General features: G+C 42.0%; 1 long non-coding RNA gene across 1 annotated transcript in view; it reads right to left on the bottom strand.

The window, feature by feature from the left end:
- Nucleotides 1-14,812: 14,812 nt before the first annotated feature.
- LOC127490526 (uncharacterized) overlaps nt 14,813-24,502 on the bottom strand; it is a 25,115-nt gene continuing 15,425 nt past the window's right edge. The window contains exon 3 of the long non-coding RNA XR_011389869.1: nt 14,813-18,668. This is a non-coding gene — a long non-coding RNA (uncharacterized lncRNA). The remainder of the gene's footprint in view (nt 18,669-24,502) is intronic.

The following is a 24,502-nucleotide window of genomic DNA, read 5'->3' as shown; positions in this document are numbered from 1 at the left end:
GCATTTCTCCTATTCAGCTCTGAAGAGACACCCTCAATCCTTCACATTCAGCCGTAACAGAAATCAGCTGGCCTCGTTTCTCTTTCTTTGCCAAAATAAGCAGACTGTGGAAGTGCACGAAGATTGGTGTCTGGTCATTAGAAGGGGTGACAGCTATTGAGTAACTTGGGAGCAGCCCATTGGATAATGGGATAAGTATCACACATAAACGAGCTGTAATCACAGCTGATAACAGCCCTTTCACAACATGCACCAAGGCCCAGGTGGCCATTACTTAAGTTGTCTTTGCTGCTTCAGTGGACTGAGAGAGCCTCTGCACAGACACAGAGTTGGCGAGCGCTCCAGAATCCAGGGACAGCCAGGGCTTGGAAGCAAGAAGCAGACATCCTCCAGTTTCATGCTCTTCACAGTTTCTACTAGACCCAGCTGCCCATCTACCGAGGCAAGTCTACTCATCAGTCCTTTGATTAGACTTTCAAAGAGACCAGCCAATCCTCACATTGAATGGGGGAGCTGAGAGAAGACTCACCATGGAGAAGACAATGCCAGGGCTAAAAGAAAAAGAGAAATCATTTTTGCCTGGATGGTGGGCTATGTCTCCCTCAAATTGAGAAATGAAATCACAAGTCCATGGAGTCTTTGTTTATCTCAGTGGAAGTGATCAAGACTTCTGTTATTCACTGGCTTCCTGCTCACTATGCAACTACTGCGCGCAAAGCACCCTAGCTGGATCCTCGGCCCTCAGAGATACACTGGTTGCCTTTCTTACATTGGAGTACTCACACACCAGCCAACAAAACTGATTACAAGAACCCATCACTGCACAGGCTTAATTGGAGCCAGAAATTAAGTTGGACCTGGAGAAAAGGGTACTAAATATTCATGGGGTAGTTGGGGGAGGGGATAGAATGGGCAACTGTTGCTCACAGGATCCTACACATTTTTACTATTACAAGAGCTCATGAGCATCCTATTCAAGTCATGTAATATTTATAAGGCCAGTAAAATGCATATTTTATTATTGGGGAAGTTGAGGTCAAGCATCAAGGTACTCATTTATTAAATGGAGATAAAGCTCTCACTTCATGGACATTGGAAAAGTGGCAGCCAACCATAATTATTTGGAGTGTATGCCACATCCTTTTATTTCCTTGTTAAAGAGGCTGCCCTACCACCACATCAGAGGGTCTGGCTCACAGCTTCTGTCCAAGACAGCCATGACATGACATACTTGCCAAAGACTCTTCCATAGGATCTTAGAATTGAGACCAGACCTTCTTTTCACTCTCTGTGGACCACCTAGACAGCTACTTCCACCATATCATGGAGAAGCAAAATTCAGAGTCTATTCCAAAGAGTCCAAAGGTGGAAGCAATCTAAATATGCATCAGCTATTCAATAGATAAGTAAATGTAGTATATCCATACAATGGAATATTGTTCAACCATTAAAGGGAATGAAGCACTAATGTATGCTACAATATGAATGAACCCCAAGAACATTTATGCTAACTGAAAGGAGCCAGACACAATATCTGTGCATTGTTTGATTCCGTTTACATGAAACAACCAAATGAATAGGCAAACAAATGAATAGGCAAATTCAATGAAAGTAGATAGCAGTTGCCAGGGAATAAGCAGAGAGGGGAATGGGAAGTAACTGCTTCATTGATGTGGGGTTTTATTTTGGGGGTGAAAGAGCTCTGAGAATCAGAAAGACCGTGAGGATTGCTATACAATGTACTGGAAGCTACTGAACTGTGCATTTTAAGATGGTGAAAATGGTGAATGTTATGTGAATTTTACACCCCCAAAAAGTAATTTAATAGTCTATGTTACTCTTTTAAAAATAGCTTTAGTGGATCTATGTCTCTCACAACTAAAATTCACTGACTAAAATAAGTTAAATTTCTTGTCAAGGGCATTTAATTCTTTTTTTTTTTAGTTTGTTTTAAGGTTTACTTATTTATTTGAAAGGCAGAATGATGAGGGAGAGATCTTCCATTCACTGGTTTATTTCTCCAAATGCCCACAATAGCCAGATGTAGGGAAGACCAGAGACAGGAACCAAGAATTCCTTTTAGGTCTCCCACATGGGTGACAGGGACCCAAGAACTTGGACAAGGGACTCAAGAACTCTGACCATCTTCCACTGCCTTCCTAGCTGAATCAGCAGGAAGCTGGATCAGATGCAGAGAAACAGGACAGGAACTGGTACTCACATGAGATGCCAATGTCAAAGTGGCAGCCTAACCTAAAGCACCAAAACGCTGACCACCAGGTCACTTAATTCTTAGAAGTCAGGGCCTGGTCTCAATGCTGTGTGCTACTAATTGCCATCCTATCTCTTTTTCCTCCATACTGTACCCCTATTTAATATGTAAAAGAACTCTTTTTGCATGTCTTAAACAGACAGCTGGCTGGTTCTGCAAACCTGCCCATAAGTGGTGAAGTGTGCATCCAAGTACATTTATTTCAGATCCTGTCAGCAGGACTTTATTAAGAGGGCGTGAGCAGGCCTCTTTGCTTTCCTGCTTTTGTGAGAATTCTTAATGGCTCCAAGGCACACATGCCATTTTTCAGCAAAATCTAATATTTATGTCATTTCCAGAAGAAGAGCATTTGTATCACTTCTCGTTGTGCTTCATGGCACAGACTGGACAAATTGCTCAGGTACTGTATCTGTCACATATCCCCTCACCTGCCTCCCAAGTGCAAGGTTAGGCACACTGTTCACTGAAGCAGAAAAGGCAGTGCAGCACCAGGACAAGAAATAAGTCCACATCTCAGAAATGTCCTGGTCTAGTGTTTTATGGAAATTCAATCTAGAGGAGACCTTGAAACTTTAAGAAGTCACAGAATCTCTTTATCCAAATTATCTGAGACCTGTGATTTAGCTATAAAATTTCAATAATTCTATTATAAATAATTATAATATTTATTTTCAGCTAGCCACTGACTCTTGGTTTTGACTAATAGAAAGAGCTAATGTTTAGGGGAGAAAAGTTAGGGACAATGATGGCAAGGAGGGTGTCTGTTAAGCTACTTACAAAGAAAGGGGTGTGTGTGTGTGTGTTTGTGGGGAGTACAAGGTGCATGCTTCACATGTGTGACCTCACAAATTTCATCCTCCTTACACAGATGATGAAACTGTGGTTCACAAGATTCCATGATCTGTACCAAGTTCCAACATTAAGTAGGTGAAGATGACAGATGTTATCTCAAAGCCCACATGATAGTATAGAATGATTACACAGTAAACAGTCTAGAGTCATATCCTGAGTACACAACAGTGCTTCCAATTTGTACAGCAATTCCCTACTTGTTTTGAAGTATAGACGCCAAGCTGCAGAATTTCTGGGGTGAGAGAGAAACAGGCAGCAGACAACAGGTAAGACTGCAACATGGAGTGGGCTTCAGAGAATTGATGTTTTAATCATTAAGCAAGCAAGTGAAGAGGGCAGCACGAAATAGAAAACACGAAATAGGGCAGCAAACACAAAACTGTGGAAGAGAAAGGTATAATAAATATCTGTGAATCCCTAGAATAAGAACATAATCGTCAACTAGGTACCACAGAGACATTCACTTTGGGGTCTTTTCCTCAGAGGCAGCATACAATGATGATGACCATGATGATGACCATGATGGTGATGATGATGATGGTAATGATGATGATGGTGATGGTGATGATGGCTGCCACTCACCGAGCCTGGTGAGCATGTTCATTACCCTCTGGTAACCAACCACAAACGCCCACACGTATGTATTTTCAGGTCACATGATTCTCTCAAAACTGGATCCATTCCCAGCTCCTAGCGTCAGTTTTGTGACCCAGGTCTTCACCAAGTAGAGCATAACATAGGAACCAATACTGGCCTTGATATGGATTCAGAGATAGACATGATAACCAATCAGAACCAATGGTAGCAACTTCTTCCCTGGAAGCAGGTAAGGGTTGGAACTATTAGTGTCATCTTGTTAGAGGTGCAAAGTTCTGAAAACATGGTTTGAGCCCCCAAACCCGGCCTTTCTCCTGTACATTTACATTTGGCTGAAAAACAGAGTGTCCTTTAGCCTATGGTGGCATCAGTCAGGTTTTGGGCATTCAACTCACGAAATCCTAACCAACATAAACACTAAAAAGCACCTTGGCTAATCCCCACAAAAACATCAAGTACACACACACATACACACACACACTTTTTAGATGAGAATTTGAGACACGGGGAAGTGAAGTCACCCTCCTACCTGGTAAAGGCAGGATTTGAATCCTCATAGTGGGACTCCAGAGCCAGTGTTCCCAACAGCAGCTTTAGGGCTTAGCTCCACTCTTGGCAAACAGAACTCTCCACGAACTCAAAATAAGTCTTTGCACTCAAAATAGTTCTGAAGGCTTAAAATACCTTAAAGGGTGTAAATTTTCTCAAGCTCCTGTAGGTTTGCAACAATCCCTTTTTGGCTTCAGTTGTCTCCCTGAAAAGAATCATTTAAGCAATAAAAACGACTCTCCCTGAGTCATCCTTCAATTGCTGAATCTTCACTTTCCCCAAAATTACAGATAAAAATAACAATGCACAGACGCCAAGACTATAGCTGCTAAAATGGACAAGAGGGAAGACACGAAGAGATCCTGGCCAAACATTGTCTATATCAGTATTCAAGAAGGTTGGATCAATATCATCTGGTCATTTTTGATGGCTTTCTTAATTAAAGTGGGTTTTTATCCATCACACAAACTCTGGGACTGGTAGCATGGAAAAGCCCCAGCTGCTGCCTCCTAAATGCTTTAGAAATTAAAAAAATAAAATAAATACTAGCTAAGAGGACAGAATGACATGTATACCACAACTAAGCAATCTTCTCTCTTTGTTCAGTTTCCTAGCAATTTGCCAGTGGCTGGGCAACTCTAAGAGATAGCAATTGTGAAATCAAGAGAAAGCAAGGAGAATACGCCAGGATCAAAAAACTCAAAGACCTACTGGTATTCTCCAGGAGCATCAAAGACACACTTCAGCCATGAGAATTGTTCAACTCAATCTGTTTGATGGCCAGAAAGAGGTTGGACCTAGGAGCAGGAATTCTTCAGACTGCCACTGTCTAATTTCGAGTTTCAGGTTGCCAATTATAAAATGCTCACTAGGCAAAATCCTCTGCCTTGCGGCGCTGGCACACTGGGTTCTAGTCCCGGTCAGAGCGCCGAATTCTGTCCCAGTTGCCCCTCTTCCAGGCCAGCTCTCTGCTGTGGCCAGGGAGTGCAGTGGAGGATGGCCCAAGTACTTGGGCCCTGCACCCCATGGGAGACCAGGATAAGTACCTGGCTCCTGCCATCGGATCAGCGCGGTGCGCCGGCCGCGGCGGCCATTGGAGGGTGAACCAACGGCAAAGGAAGACCTTTCTCTCTGTCTCTCTCTCTCACTGTCCACTCTGCCTGTCAAAAAATAAAAAAATAAAATAAAATAAAAAATGACATGAAAAGACTTTATGTTTTGGGTTGGATTCAATTAATAGTAAAGAGGGTGTATAATGAAGAAAAGCATGGGCTTTGGATTCTGAAAGAGTTAAATCTACACATCAACCTTGTAATTTAATATAGATGCAACCTTGAACTGGTTACCTAACTGTACTAGCCTCATTTCTTCATCTCCAAGTGAATAAATGCTGCCTACTCTTAGGGCTATTGCAAAAGTGAAAGGAGACCAAATAGACTTAGTACAGTTGATTCCTCTGTATTAAGAGAAAATAAATATAAACCACTATTATTTTTTTATTAGCATTACTAATGATGAGGTTTAAACTTGGGTGTAACTCAGAGGGCAGTAAGGCCCTCCCTTGTAACAAAAAGCCACACTGGAAAGCATCCCAGAAAATGCTGGCAATCAGCAGCAGTACTTTCTTGGTTTGTATTTTGTATTTTTGTATTGTTGATTGTCTGGGGTGAGACACATTTTTTGGCTTGTTCTTTGTGTTTTTTTTAATTCTGTCATTATCATTAATTTTATCATAACTTATTGATGTGAAGGTACCTGGACATTGCTTGCTGGCATATGACTTGGCCTCAGTTTTACTCATGTGAAATTTGTGGGTGCTAACAGGCTGGCAGGTGAGACTGAAACTCCAGCCATGCTGCCAAGCCCTGCTCCTTTCCATCGTAACTTTTCCTCACTGCCCCTAAGAAGACCTTGTAGAAACGCTTGCCTTAGCCGCATATTAAATCATAGCTGTTCTTCCTCCAAGACTATGCACTATCACTTGGACTTTGGCCAAATGATTAGGGAAATAGCATGCTTTATCTCCCAGAGATTTTCCACTCATGAATAATTTTAGCAAATCTAAGGATTTAACAGCATCTTTTTGACCAAAGATCTTTGTTTTTGACTAGACAGTGTAAGACTGAAACGCCTAAGGTAGATAGCATGGCATGGGATGTGGTATGGTCAGAGAAGTCAGGCAAATTTAACCATGGTAGCTACAGGTGCTGTGACTCCTTTTTTACTGAGTTTGTTGGACTCCAGGTGGCCTATCCTACAAAGGAGACTGTATCTGATTAAGTCATCCAGAAGATCTCTCACAACTGTGAAACTCAGCACCTCTCTCTGTCTACACAGTGAGATTTAACGCTTCCTTATATGCCATCTGGTGGTAGTCTTTGATTCTCCTGTGAATTTCAAGGTAAAGTGGTAATCAGTAATCAGGACTCGGTTCCAGCCCCAGCTCTGAGACCCTTCTTTCCATGATAATTACATGGCCGTGGCTTCATATGCTACCAAAGGAGGTATGCCACATGGATCCTCTGTTGAGAAAACACTTTCTTGCAGCTACTAGGTAAGCAGTTGGTTGACAGCCTGCAGCTGTAACACTTGCAAGGTCCATTTGAGCTTTTGAGCCAAGACAGTCTTTTTTCTAGGCAGCCCCCAGCCAGCAGCAAAACACAGCATGGTTACTAGGGTCCATCATTTCTGCTCCACGCAAGTTGCCTCTGATGGGAAATCACTGGTCTGGAGCGCCTCCTAATAGTGAGACATGCTCCATGTTCTGTGCTTGTCACTCTCCCAAATCCTGTTCTCTTTCCCCTTTTCTTCTGCTAGCGCCTTCATCTGAGAGCCTTTCCCTGACTCATCTGTCCTCCCCCTTTATTTTCACAGGAGTTGGCAGCTGCTCCTGACCCAAGTTCAACATCTCTTTCCTGGGATAGTCAACTGACCTGGTATTAACATTCCAAACTTGCTCACTGGTTTTGTAAAGCAGGCATCAATAACAACATCATCATCATTATCATGAAGAGGAGGGGAAGAAGGCAGAGCAGGAGGAGGAGACAACAGTTTTGCAGGATCATTTTGAAGTGCAGAGAGTACCCCCCAAACTCTTCACATCCCACCACTACCACCATTCATTCCAAAGTACTCTTGCCTCAGGAAACGGCTTATAGAGCAGAAAAGCTAAATAACTGATTCTGAGTTTTCATGGCATAGCTTTTGTGTCTTAAGAGCCAGGCTTTTTGAGATTTAAACATCTAAGGTCTGAAATACTTGAAACAAAGTTTGTGCCCTAAAACATTTCAAAGAGAAATTGCTGCACCTAGTGATCCTCTAAATAAGGACTGGGTGGATTGAGAAAAGAGGGAAGAGAGGGGTACGGTGCGCGGGAGGGCAGTGGAGCCTGGCATTAAAAGGAAGAACCCAGAGGTGTAAGTCTTCATCATTGAGAGGGATCACCACTTCGATTAAGACACCCATCTTCTCCCAGCACCTAGGGCCCTGTGGGAGCCACAGCAGCACCCACTAACTTCCTGGCCTCCACCAGGGTAACCACCCCTACAGGACCAATTGCCAAGGAACCTCCTAAGTTGCCCTTGCTGTGGGGGCCTCCTACTGCCTACAGCCAGCAGAAACACTCCCTCTCCAAGCACTAATCCTCTGATGGCTCCCCACGCCATTTACTCTACGACGTCTTTCTCTACAGCCTGCATTATTTACCATCTGCTTGCAGCTTCCTCAAAGAGGTGAACCCTGGAGTGAACATTTGGCTCAGTAGTTTAGACAACATTTGGGATGCCTGCATCCCATATCCGAGTGCCTGGTTCAAGTCCCAACGCCTCCACTTCCCACCCAGCTTTCCATGAATGTGCATCTCCGGAGGCAGCAGATAATGACTGAGGTCCCTGCCACTCCTGTAGGAGACTCAGGTTGAATCCCAGACTTCTGGCTTAGCTTGGTACAACCCTGATTATGGTTGGCATTTGAGGAATAAACTAGCAAGTGAAAGATCTCTCTTTCAAATGAAAAGAAAATTTTTAAATTACACAAAGCATGAACTGTAAATATTTAAAGGAAAGATCCTGTATGGTTTTTTATTAAAAAAAAAAAGCATCCACACCCCAAATTCAGTCAGAAGTGAAAATAAAATAGTAATAACCATTAGCTATTTTATATGATTCTATGCATTCCTGAATGCCAAGCACGATAAAATGTCCTTTCCAGACATCATCCCATGACTCCTCAAAAAGCAAGGCCACTGAGGCTCAAGGAGACTTAGCAAGCTGCACAGACTCATCTAGCTGTAAGAACTGCAAGGTTCTACTTAATTCAAATCTCTCTCTGGTCTTGACATTAAACTCCTTAGGAGAAGAGCTGTCTTCAACTTTTGTGCCCTTCTCTGTCCCCCCACATAACACTTAGCCCAGTACTGGTCACAAGATTCTCAGTAAATATTTTGTGTTTGGACCAGCTGTTTGCTATATGCACCCCTCATAGAAAGGAAAAAAAACGGCTTGCAATGTGTGTCTCCATTTCCTCAGCACCAGCAAGACTCCCAGTGCAGCTGCATAGAAGGAGGTGGGAGGCTGTGAGTGTACATCCACAGGAGAGATCATATTTCAGTCTTTTCATTTCATTTGACAGGAGCAATACTGATTAAAATCAGCCGAACATGTCACGAAAGGGTAACTGGGATCTTCATTTTTTTCTGTGCGGTGGCAGCTGCAACTGTACTTCAGAAGGAAACTCTTCATGCATAAAATTACTAATAGACACCATCTATCTGATGAATGTCTTCTCCTTAATAATTTATATCACTTGATCTATTTTCAAAGGTTAGTCTTACATTAAAATTACAATCCTGAATAGGTCAGCCTGTTATTTAAGAATAAATTATTTCACCTCTTCATGTTAGTGTTGTGTTTGGTTAATGATGAGGTTTTTATTTCTAGCCCCCAATGAAACCACGACGGAAATTGCTAGCCTGACCTAACCCTCATCACCCTGAGTCTTACTCCTTGCTTTATGCTGACTCACTGTCAGTCACTAGCCTGCATGCTTCAAGGCACTTCACTCCATCTTGGTCTTACTCTTCCATATTTTTCTCACCACCTGGCCATCTTTCCCCATTTCCTCTCCTCACCCACTCCCACCTTTCCCAGCAAGGAGCATTCTTGAGCCCTGTCTCTGGACACACAGCTCTATGTCCACACCCTCTTTAGCCCACTCCTCCATTTCTGCAGAGATAATAAAGGTGGCCCACAGTACCTCCTCTAGCTTTTCCCAGGGAGTGACTCACCACTCATTTAATAAGAATGAGGAAGCCCTATGGCACATGCAAAGAGGACTACAGAGAAAGCTGTTTAAGTTCCACAAGAACTATTCCAGGCAGTAGTGATTCACTCCTGGTTCTAGTTTTTGTTTTGCTTTGTTTTGTTTTAATGCAATGGAAAGAGCCCAGATTTGAAATCAGATAGTTTAAATTCAACTCTGGCATTCCTCATCACTTGGTAATTTGGAGCAGAGCAATCTCTGAGAGTTGTTTTCTTCTATAAAAAGGGAATTGTCACATTTCTCTGAGAGATTTGTTGTAAGAACTTATCAGTTAAAATAGGAAAAATATCCCACATAATGTAAACGTAATAAAAAGCAGTTAATTAAAGTTTGTTAAATGAATTAAATGTTGGGGAGGAGGCAGTTTATTTGGCCTAGCATTTAAGATATCAATAAAGACACGTCCCAGTTCAGAATGCCTCGGTTCAATCCCATTCTCTTAACTTCTGACTCCAGCTTCCTGCCACTGCGTATCCTAGGAGGCAACAGTAATGGTTCAAGTGATTGGGCTCAGACCACCCATGTGGGAGACGTGAATCGAGTTCCCAAGTTCGGCCTAGCCAGCTGTAGGCAGTTGTTGGCTTCTGGGGGCTGACAGAGTATACCTCTGTCGCTCTGCCTTCCACATAAATATTTTTAAGTGAATCATGGATTAATAGATTATCAGTACACCGAAGACTTACTATGAGGAAAAGGATTTTTAATAAAAAATTTGCCTAGTGAAGAAGACCAGAAATTGCAAGTTAAATAAAATTAAGAAGATGATCCTGTTGAAGAGTGGCTAACAGAATGCCTCCCTATAAATGGAAGGTATCATTGATAAATAAAAATAAAGTGGAGTGAATGGTCTCTGGTAACTCTACCTTGTAGGAGCTGTTAAGGTAGATAAAGAAAATACTTTGTAGCCAGAAAATATATGAACATATGAAGAGATTGTTATTACTATTATTAAGGATATTAAGAATGAGCTGAATAGATGACTTTTATTGGATGAAGTGCAAACCCCATGAGACGCTTCTCCACCTGAGGTGAGTGTATGTGCACAAATACTTGAGAAAGGTATAGGGTTGGTTTGTTTAATTAAAGGATAATTTCTGTTGTTGCTCTGAGTGCACAAAGTCATAAAGTGTGGGTGTTTAAAAGAGAGGCTGAAGTCATGTGCAGAGAATCTAATTGATACTCTAAAGCTGTTGATTGTAAATATGCTCAGGAGGTAGATAAGTTCACACTGTTTCATGGCAGGAAGGCTTTTTATTGGTAATTTCGTGTAATTGTGAAGTTGGAAGAATCACTGGGCTGGAGGGATCCTCTCCTGCTTCGAATTTTGAGGAGGACCCATGGGAGCTGTGGCCATGACCTTCCCTTTTCTGGGTAAAGGGTTTTCTCTGAAGAGACCAAGAGCAAGACACAAGAAGACAAGAGGTTGTCAGCCCAGGCTTCTCCCCACATTCCCAAGGGCATCCTCTACCCATAAACATGTGTCTCTGCTCCTAGTATCAGAAACAGGCCAGGCAGGGGCAGAGGTGATCTCACAGCGGTGAGATCTCGGAAATTGACAGAACCACACTAAAAGCTTCCAGGAACCTAAGGTGTTGGCCTGCTCATTCTCACACATGTGCCTTACTTGTGATTTGCTTCTACCTCATCACCTTGTATATCTGCTCCATTCTGTCTCAGCAGACTGCTCCTCTGCCCACCCCCCCACTATGAACTTGGCAGACAATAGCACCCCAGCTGCCAAGTTTGACTTAAATTCAAACAACCAACAGACCAGCGGCCTGCCAGGTGAGAGACTGTTCGGTCAGGTGTCTACGAAATCACCTAACAGGGTCACAGATAACAACATGGCTGCCAGGGCTTGCTGAGCAGTTCTCAGCGAAGGCTCATAGGCCCAGAAGATATCCTAAAGGGAATTAACTTCTCTGAGTATAAAAATATGTGATGATAAATTTTTAATACCTGATGAGGCCCAAGTATTGACTAATTATGTTAGCAAATGCAGAGAGCACTTACCATGGTTGCTCTCTCCACAGTTTTAATGGAGCCAACAGGTATGTGCTGCTCCCAACTAAAAAAAGAAAAAGTCTCCATGTGGCCCAGAGGAGACAAATAGGTACAGAGTAGAGTTAATCCTTACATTCTCCTCGGTGAAGGGCTCCGACTGTCATCCTTCCTTTGCACATTGAACAAGTAAGACGAGCACCTGCAGAGCACCTATTAGAGTAGAAGTGGAAACACTTTGAGGTCAACACGGGCGTGCCATTTCTGCTTTGCTCCAAAAGCACAGGTAGAATCTTACCTCCACCAACTAGAAATGTGCCAGGGGATTTCAACTCAGTCTTATCAAGGAGGCATGTACCAATGCCAGCGCACTTGGTAAAGTGATAAGTATAAATACACAACCGATCAAAAAGATAGGGTATGTGTCGAAGAGATTACACAAATAAGACGAGTGTAAGCAAATAATGAAGGATAGAATTAAAAGGGAGAGAATGATCCTGCAGGGGAAACAGGACACACAGCAGACTCATAGAATGGCAGCACTCCTGCCTCAGAATCAACCGTTGGGACATTCAGATCTGGCTAAAAGGTCCATGAGAGTCTCACAGGCATGGAAAGCCATGACACCGTGGCAAAAAAAAACAAGCTAAATGAAAGATCCTGGTGGACAAGACCCCAGCAGAAGGAACAGGCCATCAAGGAGGGAGGCACCTTTCTCCAAAGGGAGGAAGGAACCTCCACTCTGATATGATCTTGACTAAACAAGTTCAGAGTCAGTGAACTCAAGGGGCTTCCATAGCCTAGACAGCTCATGGCAAGAGCCTCGGGGTATTGCTGACGTCATAAATAAGAGTGCCAATTGTTAAATCAACAACGGGAGTCACTGGGTACATGCTCCCCACATAGGATCTCTGTCCTTAATGTGTTTTACTATGAAATTTAAAGACAACACTACTAGCCGTACAATACCCTATACCTTGCGCGGTTGTGTGAGTGCAGCCTGTTGAAATCCTTGCTTAGTATATACTAAATTGATCTTCTGTATATGAAGGTAATTGAAAATGAAACTCGATGAAGGGCGGGATGGGAGAGGGAGTGGGAGGGGGAGGGCCGCGGGAGGGAGGGAGGTGGGGGGGGGGAGCCACAACAATACAAAAGCTGCACTTTGTAAATTCACATTTATTAAATTAAAAAAAATTTTTTTTAAATCATACCTCCACCCAACACAAAAATCAATGTGATTAAATGCAACTGCATTGCTAATGGGTTTTCATAATGACCTCTTCCTTTAAAGAGAGTTGTCCTAAAAGTGCAGCCTGGTAAGTCACTTAGCCCAGTAAGACAAGGGATGTGTCTTCCCATGTTACAGGTGACAAAACTGAGGCTCAGAAGGATGAAGTCCAAATGACTAACAAACAGCAGAGCTGATACCAAAACTAACATCTTCTCATTTATAACCCAGTTGCCTTTTTGGTATATTGCTTCACTTCCCTATAGGTTACTATAGAGAATTTCCCATTATAGATATTTTTCCTTTCATCACTCAAGAGCTACTATATAATCTTTATCTGGTTCTGTGCCCCAGGAAGAGGACTTTATCAAGGGAATTAACAGAAGCCTGTGGCTCTAACTTATAGCATGTTGGGTCAATCAGAGGAACCAGAAAGAAATCATGGAGTTAGGTCATAGTATTTTATATGTTCCTTCCTCTGGGATACCTCTATCAGAGGCCACAGTGCCTACTGGAGTTTCTCCAGGTTCCAGTAACTCCTTCCTCCCCTTGATCTTTGAAGACTAAGGATGACAATTTCTTCTAAATGCTGCTAACCCTCAAGTGCTGCATCACCCCTTGTTGGTGTCCCTTACTCCTGCCTCTATTAAACTCACCCTTTTTCTATCAGAACCCTGAGTGACCAAACAACTAACAGCATTCCTTAAACCTCTGGTTATTGTACAATTGAGGTATGTGTATATATTTTTATTAGATGGAGACACAGAGATCCCCACTTACTGCTTGACTTCCCCAAGAGCCCACAATAGCTGGTGCTGGGCAGGGCCATAGCTAGGACCAGGAACTTCATCCTTATGGTTATTGCGACCCTGGCTCCCAGGGTACATATGAGAAAAAAGCTGTCAAGAGCAGAAGTGGAACTCATACACAGGCACTCCAATATGGGACGAGAGCATTCCAGGCACGGTCCTAACCATTGCACCAAATGCCTACCAAGTCTTACTAATATCCTGTGAGAAGGATAGACTTTATAATCTTCTTCCAACTCACCACCCACAAATACTCTCAATTTGCATGAAAGGGCACAGGTGTTTTTCCATACTGTGCTCATAACAGAAAAAACATACTTTGCTCCTCTTAATCTTAAGTAGGCAGCCTGGATGGCTGGAACCCATTGCCAAGGTTCTTGTCTCTCACATTCAGGATTAGCTCTACTGATCCAAACAGGAAGTTCAAAAGAAGAAGAAAATACTGAAAGGACTCGCCTACCTCTGGGAACATATGGGTCAAAAAGGCTGAGACTTAGAGACAGAGAAGAATGACAATAAAGAGAAAGAGGAAGAGAACACGGTACACTGTACATACAAGGGGTCTTAGAAAAATTCATGGAAAATATGTATTAGGAAAAAACTATGCATGTGTTTCCAAACTGTTTTGTACCAAAATAAACTTCTCTTTTAATTCCATTTTTTCCATGAATTTTCTGATGCCCTCATAGAACAACAGAGTTATAAAATCATAAGAAACAACCCAGGGGGCTGGCGCTGTGGTGCAGCAGGTTAACTCCCTGGCCTGAAGTGCTGGCATCTCATATGGGCGCCAGTTCGAGACCCTGCTGCTGCACATCCAATCCAGCTCTCTGCTATGGCCTGGGAAAGCAGTAGAAAATGGCCCAAGGCCTTGGGCCCCTGCACCTACATGGGAGACATGAAAGAGGCTCTTGGCTCCTGGCTTCGGACTGGCACAGCTCCTGCTGTTGCAGCCAATTGGGGAGTGAACTATCGGATGGAATACCCCTCCCTCCCTCCCTCCCTCCCTCTCTCTCTCTCTCTCTCTCTGCCTCTCCTTCTCTTTGTGTATAACTCTGACTTTCAAATAAATAAATAAATACATCTTTGAGAAACAAAAAAAGAAAGAGTGAACCCAGGGCAAGTGTTTGATGCAGCTGTTAAGATAAAGATTGCATTGTCCATGATCAGTATCTGGGGCTTTGCATTCAATCAAGCTTTGTACTAACACACACCCTGAGGGGCAACAGATGACAGCTCAGGCACTCAGGTCCCTGCCATACATTTCAGAAACCGGGATTAAGTTCTGGGCTGCTGGCTTTAGCCTAGTCCAGCCCTCACCATTCACTGCAGGCACTTGAAGACTGAACCAGCAGATGGAAGATCTCTTTCTGTGTATCTCTGTCTCTTTATCTGTGTTTCAAATAAAATGAAAATAAAAATTAATAAAAAGATAAACATTCCAATCCATACTGCCTGTGTATAATACCTGAACTTCAGTCAGCTGTTTAGTTGCTGACATATTTTTATTTGGCCTAAGACTAAATAAAGAGAGCAATTTACTTCAAAGTTGAGTCTTTCAAAACATGAGTACAAGAAAACAACTTATAAGTGGGTCACCACATACCTTCCTCTTCACCACATATACATACGTAAGTCAACATTCTCCATGCAAATTGCTCTATAACACTATTTTAGTGTTTACTGATCCCTGTCAGCCAACTGTGCTCCAAAGACTAGCAACAATCTTGCCCCAAATGACAAACTTACTTACTCAGAGCAGTTTTTCTATGCCTTCTCAGTGCCCAGGATCCAGCACAGTGCCTAGCACATGGTGGGCGTGCAGGAACTGTTTTTGAGTCAAAATGAATGCTGCAACAATTTTGGAAAGTACTAGATCAGTAGAATCATGTCAGAGAGAGAAGAGGAAATAGAAGAGATGATGCTGAATGGTGCCCTCGGACTGAGTCTGTGCCTGATCTCTCCCCCTGCTCTCTAGCAGTTCTGCAAAGAGCTGCTTCCTCCAAGCTGCTGCTTCCTCTTTGGAGCTCACCAGACATGGCCACTTTCCTAATCAGAGCTGCAAGTGAGCATTCACGTGGACATTTCCATCTAAGTTGTGTCTGCCCTTACCAAGCAATGTTTAACAATAGAAGAAAACGAGTTCCCAATTATTCTCTGAGGAGGGCACAGCACGGAACACACTGAGCAGGTGGCTCCCGCTGCATTCTTTGCCTCCCTACCAACAAGTCACACACCTGAAGGGCGGTAATGAAAGACACCTCCAGCTCTTCTTGCCAGTCAGCATCCCAGTTTTTCCTGACTCAAAAATAGTTTTCTAGCTGCTGTTTCGAGTCTCCACAAGGAATTCAGAGTGTCGCTGATGATAAAATATTCAGCTCTCCAGAAAGCGAGACAGCAAAGCGAATTCTTCGCTACTGCAGCAAAATGTCTTACTTTATTCTCTCTGGTACAGGAAAGAGCAGGTGCCTCTTCTCCATCCCCTGTGCCCCATAAAAACTTGGGGGCACAGTGACACCACAGAATGTTTCCCTGTATCCAGTACTCCTTAATACTTAAAATCTGGAGATTTCATTCCAAGTAAATTCCAGATACATCTTCTGGGCTCTAGTTCTGGCACTGATGGAAAATAAAGTAAATAAAGTTGGCCCTTATACTTAAAGAACTCAAAATCTAGCATTTTTTCTTGTTTTCATGGATTTATTATTTTCAACCTAAAAGGGACTGAGGTGGCTTACCAAAAATGCAAATGCTACAAATAAGATAGAAGACAACTTAGAATAAGTGGGTGAAGAAATTGAGAAAGAACTAACATGAGGATGAAGGTAGGAATGCAGTTAACACCCAAATTGCAGGCTGTAGGATCACATATGCCTGCGAGGTATAATCCTCCACTTGACTCCAGGCTTTCTAGAAGACAGGAAACAGTGAGGAGCCAAGCCAGGTTTCCAAGTAACTACAGTGAGTACCGTGAGCTATGCAATCAGAATATCTGGGTTCTAAACTCAGCTTTGAGATCTAAGAGAAATCACTGGATTTTTCTTCAATTGCCTTTCCTTACATGCAAGATAGACAACGGTGCCTGATCCAAGGGATTGTTTGAGGAATAAAAGAACTTATGCACCTAGGAATGCAAAACATCCAAAATACTGTACCTGCTTCTTAATTCTTGTCTATGACAAGACAGAGTGCAACAAGTATTGCAAGCAAAGTTCAAGTTTATTGCTGAAAAGAGGAGAAAAAGAGTGATGTTAGCTGAGGATGGGAGAGGGACATACATCAGGAAGCACTTTGCAGAGGAGGTGGTAACAAAATGTACACCGAAGTAGAAGTAACATTTTGGCTACTGGATGGAAGGAAAAGAAAGGAAGATATTTTCAGCAGAAGGAACAGTACAAGTGTTAAAACAGAAAAGTACATCATGTGCCAAGGAACAATAAGTATTTGAAAATTCAGAAATATAGTTGTTTCTTGTCAGCATTATATCAGACAAAAACTTTTAAATAATGATAGAAACTCAACTGGACTTCCAAACCAAAAGACAGGTTATATTATTTCCCTTAACTCAGAACTTAGTGGTAGTTTCAGGTACAACTGGATCCAGTACCTTAAACAATATACTATACAAACTTAACTTATCTCATTCACACAGTTCTACTTCCCTCTACATCAGATTCCTTTTCCACCAGGATCTCTCCTTGGAGAATTAGCCAACCATTCCAGATTTTCATCTCCCCAGCCTCAGGTTGGTAGAAATGCCCCCAGCATTCATCACTTAAAAGATACTTGAAGTAATTCTGGAGAACTTCAGAGAATACTTCTATTCTCCTCCTGAGCACAAGACTACACTAGGACTGCATGGCTGACTTTAATCAAAGAATCCTGAGTGGAAGTGAAGTTCTCACTTTCGGTTGAGAGTTTTAAGAGCTGCTAGCTGCATTTCCTTCCTCATCATGATGACTGCAATTCTTTCGTGTCTGGGTAGGACTTCATCAGCCTGGCTTACTGACCAGCAGGCTCCCAAGCACTGGGTTTTCTCACTCATAGTGGTCTCATGGTTTTCTATGATCTAGAGAAAGAGCTTGTCAATCTTGCTTTCAGCATGAGATCAAGTGCCAACCAAAGCATCAATTTCTATTTGTCCCATTCTACTTCTTCTCCAGAGTCTTTGTGAACTCTCTCAAGCCCTAACTTCCAGAAAAATATCTAATCTCCTTCAACACTTTCGTATCTTCTATGAACCAGACGCATGTGCTACCTGTTGGTCAGACACCAACACTACACGTCCTGTTCCAAAATGCAGGAAAGGAGATCATGGCTTAAACCATGTGATCAGATAGATTTGTGAAAATACCCAAGAGCTGATGACCCCCACCATTATTTGATACCATTTCTTTCTTCAACTTGTAAGGAAAAAAAAAATTTAATGTTGGAAATCCTAAGGAAGCAACATAGCATGGTTGCAGGTTATAACATCAACAGAGTCATTATTTATGACAGTTCTCTTCTGTACAGTTATAAATGTTCCCCAGGGACTCGCAGGAACCTAACCTTTTATTTCCTTTTGGGCGCACACATTCAGCATTTACTAATGCATTCCTTAAAGCTTCCTTTAAACTGTGAACCACTGGCAGGCTTAATTTTTCTTTGCTGTTCATGAGCGAAGAATCACCTTAGGCTCTCCCTTTTCATTACCTAAAGAAGGCAAGTTTTCAGCACTTCTGTGGCTTTCCCAAGGAAACAGCCACAAGGTGTTTGGAAAAGTAAATTGGCAATAGGCTGGTTAAGGCATATACCTACATGAGATAGAGGTAGTACAGTTGTCAACACTTCCTGGCCAGGAGGTAGGACCCTTATCAAATTGTTAAGTAGGCAAGACTACTTTTGCTTACCTGACACCTGAATGAATTTCCCAAGTCTTCCTTTTTTTCACTGGCACACCTCTTCATTTCTGCTGCCTGTCGCCTCCCACATAGGTAACCTTCTTATCGTCTTCCAATTCACCCATTCATCACTTCAGTGCCATTCTCCCAGGTGGCTAGCAGGGAAAACTGTCATTTGATGAATTCATTCACACTTAGCTTGAGTTACTTTTTAAAACTTGATTATAAACTTTGTCAAAGGCATTTGAAAGTTAAAAGAAGTTTATTCAAGGAAGAAATCCACATCAAACTAAGCTCATGACCTATGTCTGTTTTTCATTTCCCTGTGAGCCACAACTCTCTGTCTCCAACAAAAAAACTTTGGATATTCCAGGGTTTACCAGGTTAAAACTTATCCCCTCAACACAGCTACACGGATGCTTTGGGCATTTTGCCAATTACTACTTAAGAAAACCTGACTTCCCTTTCTCTTCCTTTCAGCCTGTGTCTTCCTCCTAAGACACAAAGGGACATCTTCCTAGACTGTCATTCTTTTCTGCTCTATTTTTGAGTAGCCTAGTAGGGAAAACAAACCTATGAACACAGACAAAGCAATATCATATGGCAATTAAAGTAACGGGAACAGAGACCTGTAGAGGGTAAAGGTTTGAGTACTAACTATGACCAAATGGCACTGTCCCTTAGAACTCTTCTGTTTCTTAAATGCAAAGAGGAATCAAATTATTACTAGATAAGGAAGAGGCAGTTCAACAGGAATTGAGGTTGACATGATGCACAAGTCCAGAAGACATCACTCATCCAAGTGAATGGTGCCCCTGGGATTGTGTGACAGTGATGCTGACAGGCTCTTTCAAAACATAGCAACCAGTTCCACCATCTCCATTGGGCAGGTAAAGCCATTCTGAGAAGTTTGATGGTTATCCTTTTGAATTTCTGGACTTCATATCTTCTAGAGACCCTTCAGTAAAAAAAAAAAAAAAAAAAAGGGGGGGGGGGTTCTAAGGTGGCAGAATAGCAACAGGATGCTCTAAATTACATGGGGTGAAATTAATATCTGAAAAAGGGGAGGTGATTAGAATGGCTCTCATACAGAAATCAACAAATAACAAATGCTGGCAAGGGTGTAGGGATAAACATACCCTAATCCACTGTTGGTGGGATTGTAAACTGGTACAGCCACTATGGAAGACAGTATAGAGATACCTCAGAAATCTGAATATAGACCTACCATGGGACCCAGCCATCCCACTCCTGGGAATTTACCAAAGGGAAATGAAATCAGAATATGAAAGAGCTATCTATACCCACATGTTAATCACAGCTCAATTCACAATAGCAGATATATAGAATCAACCCAAATGCCCATCAACTAAAGTCTGGATAAGGAAATCTGGGGATATGTACCATGGAATACTACACAACAGTTAAAAAAAAAGAAATCTGATCATTTGCAACAAAATGGATGAATCTGGAAAACATCATACTTAGTGAAATAAGTCAGTCCCAAAGGGACAAATACCATATGTTCTCCGTGATCTGTAATAACTAATAGAACGCCCAAAAAGCAGTCTGTAAGACTGAAATTGGCATTTTGAGAAGCAATGACTTTCAACAGCCTTTGTCTTGCTGTTGAGGAACAGTTTTATTTTTTTCCATACTATTTATTGAACTCTTCACTTAACATAGAGTTAATCATAGGTGTATAAAGTTAATTAAAAATAGATCTTAGTAAAAAATAGGAGTGAAAATAAGAGAAGGAGAAGGAAGTGGAGTGAGAATTTAAGTGTGGGGGTGGGAGAGTGGGTGAGCGGGTGGGCATGTTATAAACAATCACCATGTTCCTAAAGTTGTAATTGTGAAATGTATGAAGTTTGAAACTAAAGCAATATGGTTCTGCAAACATCCCTACAGACTTAATTCTATGGGTACAGCTTAAAAACTTGCCATGGGACCTCAAATCCCCTTACGCTGAGTATTAAAGTGATTTTAGTGTTAAAAGTGATCATAGAGATAGGATTAAGGGTTAAAGTCTCATATAGATAGGATTAAGTGTTAAAGTGATCAGATAAATAGGACTAAGTGTTTGGTAATAATAGAAATAAAAAGGAGTGAATGTTCCAACATAGGAAGCAGTCCATACAGCAGACCCATAGAATGACAATCATCTTAAGTAGCACTCTGACCTCAGAATCAGCCCTTAAGGCATTCTGGTCTGGCTGAAAAGTCCATGGTAGCATTTCAGTCATGAAAAGCCAAGACACTGAGGCAAAAAAATGTTCTACATTAAGGACTTCTGTGGGTCTCACTGTGGGTAAGACTGCAGTGGAAAGAAGCAGCCACCAAAGAAGTATATACTTTTCTCTGAAGGGAGGAGAGAACTTCCACTTTGCTTATTGCCTTGTTGAAATACTGAAGGAGTTGTGGATTCAAAAGTTTTCCATAGCCTAGGCAGTTCATATCATGAGCCTTGATTGATCACTGGCCTCATACATAAGAATGTTAATTGTTAAATTAACAATAGGAGTCACTGTGCTTTAACTTCCCATGCAGGACCTCTGTCCTCAAAGGGTTGTATTATAATTAAGTCTAAGTACTCTCAAAAGATGTGTCATTCTTGGGTTCTTCTTTAAAGATAATTAAGTTGAGAGAGAGAGAGAGGGAGGGAGGGAGAGGGAGAAAAAAAGAAAAAAGAAAGAAAAATTAACTCTGAGATGCAATAACATTGAACAGTCCTTGACTGGACTCTTAAGGACCAGGGAGTTTTTTGGGTTCCTCTCCTCTCCTCTCCTCTCCTTTTCTTTTTTCTTCTCTCCTACAAAATGCTGAACTCTTTAAGAAGAATAGAGTTAATCTTTGGTGCATAAAGTTAATTAAAAATGGATCATAGTAAAAAAAAAGACTGGGAATAGGAGAAGGAGGAGGAAGAGAGGTGGGAATGTGGTTGGGAGGGCAGGTTGTTGGGGAAGAAATGCTATGCTCCTACAGTTGCAATTATAAAATGCCTGGAAATACATACATACATACATACATACAATACCAAGAGAGTACCAAGAAGAAATTGATGCTTCCATCTATTACATGGTAGAGGTGGAAAAGGTACTCCCTGATCTGTCCTGTGTTTGCATAACCTTAGTACCTATGTAAGTTACATTCATCATAGCAAAGTATTATTTTGTTGATTGGCATCTGCCCTCTAAAGTTAACCAAAATGTTGTGACAAAAGTTTGTTTGGAAAATGTTAAACTCTTACCTTATGGTTCACTGAAATTTTTCAGATTTTTTGAAATATTTTCTTAGATTCCAAATTTCTCAGCAATCTTTTTTTTCCATTTATTGTTTTCCCTTGAAAAATAATTTTTCTCCCAACTTGCTAACTGGTGCTTATGGCACCCTATTCATCAAACAACCAGCCATGCAATCCCAGTCTTTTGCACCATCTTCTTGCAATTTATATCCACTTAATTTGCCAAGTCTGTTGAGTCTTCCAGTTTGCTGTCACCTGCTTCCTCATCTCAGTCCCCACAGGCATCACCTCTCTCTTAATTATCATGTTCACTCCAATCTCTCCATGCTCCACTCCTCCTAAAACTTCCTTAAAAATAAAACCTTGGGGCCAGGGCTGTGGAGCAGGAGGTCAAGCCGCTGTCTTCAAGTTAGCACCTCATATTGGCAGCAGATCATGTCCCAGCTGCTCCATTTCTGATCTGGCTCTGTGATAACAAGCCTGGTAAAGCAGCAGAGGATGGCCAAAGTACTTGGATCCCTACACCCATTTGGTAGACCAAGATAAAGCTCCTGGCTTTAGCCTGGCCCAGCCCTGGTTGTTGCACTCATTTGGGGAGTGAACCAGCTGATGGAAGATCTCTCTCTGCCTCTCCCTCTCTCTCTGTAACTCTACATTTCAAATAATTTTTTTTGCAAAAAATAAAACCTCAAAACTTTTTTACTGTTCTGATCTAATATCTTCAAAGACAATTAGGTACCAACTAATAACAACTCTTCAGCCAGGCATGACAAAGTCTCTATAATATACCCTCTGGCTATTTTATTTTTTGGCAGCCTCCTAGATCACTATTCCTCAAAGTATGGTCCACGGCCTACCAAGGTATCACAAGGACAGGTCTTGAAATGACCCCAAAATCCCTGTCCTTTCCTCAAATCTCAAGAGCTGATTATGAGCAATTCCACAAATAACTATACCATGACTGAGTATTTTTCATTGGGAACCCACTAAGGAGGAAGGGGACCAAAATCAGGTAGTCATACGCTGTAATTACCACCACAATGGAGTTTCCCAGGCACTCTACTTCAGTATTTCACTAAACAGTTTTGATATCGTGCAGAATTAGAAAGCTCCTCTGTGTGCACATGTGTATCAATGGAATTCCTATGGATAGGCTGGGTGGGGTAAGTGGGCTTGAAGGCATTTTACCCAGATAACCCCAGTCAAAAAAGCTATCGGTAATGCTGCTTTAAGGAATCTCAATGACAGTCAAAGTCACTCTTCTCTGAGTCTGTCTGTATGCTTTACTTCTTCACCTTTGCTAACTCAGATCTTTCTGCCTAGGCTGCCCTTCCCATACCTGACTGTACACTAAACATCCTTAGACCAACATTGTGGTACGTTAAGCTGCTGCTTGCAATGCCTGCATCCCTCATCAGAGTACTGGTTCTCCAATTATCTAGCTCACTGTTAATGTACCTGGGAAATCAGCAGAAGGTGGCCCAAATGCTTGGGCCCCTGCCACCCATGTGGGAGACCTGGGTGGAGTTCCTTGCTCCTGACTTTGGTCTGGTCCAGTCCCAGCCATTGAGGCCTTTTAGGCAGTTAACCGGTAGATAGACTATCTCTCTCCCTTTTTCTGTCATTTTGCCTTTCAAATAAAGTAAGTATAACAAATGTTTTAAAAATACCAAATATGGGGCCAGCATTGTGACACTGTGACTCCAGCACCCCATAAGGGCACTGGTTCGAGTCCTAGCTGATCCACTTCTGATCCAGCTCCCTGCTAATGTACTGGGATAACAGCAGAAGATGGCTCAAATATTTGGGCCCTTGCCACCCATGTGGGAAACCCAGATGAAGCTCCCCTGACTTCTGGCTCCTGGCTTCAGCGTGGCCCAGCCCTGGTCATTGCAATTACCAGGAGAGTAAACCAGCAGACAGAAGATTCTCTCTCTTTGTCTCTCTCTCTCTCTCTGTAACTCTGACTTTCAAATAAATAAATCATATATACATACACACACACACACACACACACACACTCTAGATCCATTTGAAAAGCTCCCTAGCCCATCAAATTCAATTTCAACGTGTTAACTCTACGTGGTCCTAACAGATCTACTGTGAAACATAATTCATCTATTCCAGTGTCATTATATAAATTCTTACATTATTTCCTCTGTCAGATTGCAAACCCTTTGAAAGTAAGTTTTGTGCCTAATTTCTATTTGCATCCCTTCAAACACCTAGCACAATGCCATATACATAATGAGCCCCCCCTAGTTTGCATCAAAACAGAAAAAAGCAGTAGCCCCAATGATAGAACAGTACTTGAGGTAAAGGAACAGTTTTACATAGTTGAAGTACTTTGGCTAACACAAATGGAACTATCCAATCTATAAGAGTTATCACATGTATAATTCCACTTTAAAATCAGCCACACATAGGATAAAACATTTTAAGCAAAGAAATGGAAAAGATGTCCAACCCTGGGGTGTACTGAGACACAATGTATCAAAAAAGAAACTCTTGCCATATTTTCCTGAATCTGAAATCTCTCCAAAACTGACCCTCTTCTGTCCAGAGTTGTATTCCCACCCTACTCCCCCCACCCCCACACACACGCACACACGCATACAAGTCACTACTTGGACAATTTAGACAATTTAGAGAGCTCCTTGGATGCTTATATCCTTAATATGTTAGGAGGCAGGGTTGTGATGCAACACGTTAAACCACCTCTTGAGGTCCCCCCATCCCATATCA

This window comes from Oryctolagus cuniculus, chromosome 6 (genome assembly GCF_964237555.1).
Source record: "Oryctolagus cuniculus chromosome 6, mOryCun1.1, whole genome shotgun sequence".
In the NCBI taxonomy this organism is placed as follows: Eukaryota; Metazoa; Chordata; class Mammalia; order Lagomorpha; family Leporidae; genus Oryctolagus; species Oryctolagus cuniculus.
This window is presented reverse-complemented; position numbering and strand designations above follow the sequence as displayed.